Source organism: Austrofundulus limnaeus, unplaced genomic scaffold (genome assembly GCF_001266775.1).
Source record: "Austrofundulus limnaeus strain Quisiro unplaced genomic scaffold, Austrofundulus_limnaeus-1.0 Scaffold853, whole genome shotgun sequence".
Classification (NCBI taxonomy): domain Eukaryota; kingdom Metazoa; phylum Chordata; class Actinopteri; order Cyprinodontiformes; family Rivulidae; genus Austrofundulus; species Austrofundulus limnaeus.
Window position 1 is genome coordinate 88,446 of NW_013953255.1, and position 2,367 is coordinate 90,812.

Here is a 2,367-nt window from a genome sequence, read left to right on the forward strand (position 1 = left end):
TTTTAGATTCATAATAGATTTAGTACAGAAATCAAAAACTCGTGTTCATGTTACTCAAGTTAAATATAACAGTAAGAAGCACTGAGCCAGTGTGGCTGTAGCTGGACGATCTGACTCCATCCCAGCCTGAATTTCAGCATCTGTGAAAAGACAAAATGATTAAACATGTTTCAGATTCAACCTTGAATCTGAAATAAAATTAAATTACAAAGCAGTCTGATGGGTCTCAGTGCGCTGCGAGAGTAGACTTCAGTTAAAATCAGTAGAACCGAAACTCTGAATCATCATCGACCAATCAGACAAGTTAACATGAGTTAACATCACAGGGCTGTAGAAACACAGCATCTGTAACTGATACTTACACATATGGACACCATTCATCATCAGTGTGGATCACCTACAGGAACAAACCAGTATTACCATCATATCCAAACAAACCAAAACATTTCAGGAAACTCTCCGTGTTTACGTGTGTTCGGCCATTTACTGCAGACAATTTAATGTAGCAAATTCATTTAGTCAGGCAGTGTAGCTAACATCTTACCCTTTGGTTAAAATGACCATACTTAGAGCCTACAATATATAGGTTTCCAAAGTTGGGCTTGGGACCCAATTATGGGTCATGAAGCACCTTGGATAATCTCCAGAAATCATTTAAAGGGTAATAAAATAATTGCTGATGTAATATTTTCCCTATAATTATTACAAAAACACAAAATAAGTATAAATAAGTATTTATATTTGTGTTTAAGCTGTTTAGATTGTCAAAAAGCCTGTGTTTTTAGGGTTATTAACAAAGTTCATGTACTCAGACCAGTAATATTTGGGGTCACAAGTTTTTGCCATGGATATTTTGTAGGTCAGAAGATAAACTGTATTAGACTATCTGCAGTTAATGGATTAAACACTTCATTTCACTGTGGTTTTGTGGTCAGTGCGAGTGAAAAACAACTTCATGGTTTTCTCAGAGACTCTAGTCCATGAATCATCATCCCACATAACTCTGTTTGGACAGAGGTCTGCAGATTTCAGACTCACCTGGAGGAGTACACTCTGCAGAGGTGTCCAGTCAGTGTGGACCACCTGCACAGTAAACAACAACATTAGGCCCCGCCCCGCCTGCTCACACAGAGGAAATGTAAAAACATGCTTGCTCAGAACAGTCATGGCAGCATTTAATTATTACAGCAAATCATTTGGTGGTGGGACTGCCTGTTAAAACTTTATGAAAGCTGGATTATAGTTCTGTACACTCAACCATACACTAATTGTACTTAAAGCATCGGTTGCTGAACCCGTCTGCATGCCTTAAATCCAATCAATCTTCTTTATTTGACACTCAAATTATGAACATGCAGAAATTAATATTCTGTCATGTTGTCCAGCTGTGGCATTCTGTTATAACTCACCTCTTTCTGGCTGCAAACTTCGTAGTTTTGCATCTTCCAGCAGTGCACACCTGAAAAATGAAAGTTAAAAATAAAGATTCTTAGTTTCCATTTAAGTTAACGTTAAAGTTAAGGAGTGGATTTCTGTTAGTTTATAACATCATCAAGCTGCACAATATTATAGCTGAAATATGAAACTTAAATTGGTTTATTAAAATAGAGGTGTTTGCATGAATTGCAATGTAATTTAAAGGTTGTAGTAGTCTTAAACCACAACTAACAACTTGGTCGTAAATGCACTGAGCTACTGAAAAGCTTATCAGAATTTATTTTATTTTCAAACTGGGGTCTTTAAAATTTCTAAAACTACAAGATAAAGGTTATATGCATTACTTATGTTCAGTGCAAAACTCACCTTTCTTGGTCAACATTAAGTTTTCCAGGATGTTAGTGAATAAAATCACCATGGCCACAAATCGGGCTCTTTCTTCGCCATCATGTCTCACCACGTGCTAGCAGGGCCGCTACACAAAGCGGTCTTTCTTTCACATATTAACCACTAAAAAAACTGAGAAATTACTCACATTACGACTAAATATATTTAAAACAATCTCACGTTTTGTCTGGGCTGAAACAACTCCCTGACCATATCTTTCTGTGTCGCGCCATGGCCCTATAGACAGCCTGAAAGAAAGACTGAAGAGCTGCTGAAGCTTTATATAAGGGGTCCACAGTGACGAACTAAGGTGTCCTAAAAACTGCCTGCATACATAGTTTTTAGGACTCCTAAGATCTGCATTTAAAACACACGTATGTGTTTAAAATGCACTAGGTACCAACAACCAAAGGCTGTAGACCAGTGGTTCCCAAACTTTTTACCTTCTGGTCCACAAAATATCCATGGCAAAAACTTGTGACCCCAAATATTACTGGTCTGAGTACACGAACTTTGTTAATAACCCTAAAAACACAGGCTTTT

The 2,367-nt window shown here is 37.3% G+C and overlaps 1 long non-coding RNA gene across 1 annotated transcript; it reads right to left on the minus strand.

Annotated features, from left to right (window-relative positions):
• Positions 1-1,998, minus strand: LOC106532928 (uncharacterized). The gene is made up of 5 exons (XR_001312173.1): positions 1,804-1,998; positions 1,410-1,459; positions 1,039-1,083; positions 363-397; positions 1-140 (listed from the first exon to the last, which is right to left on the minus strand). It is a non-coding gene; the product is annotated as an uncharacterized LOC106532928 (long non-coding RNA).
• Positions 1,999-2,367: the final 369 nt, after the last annotated feature.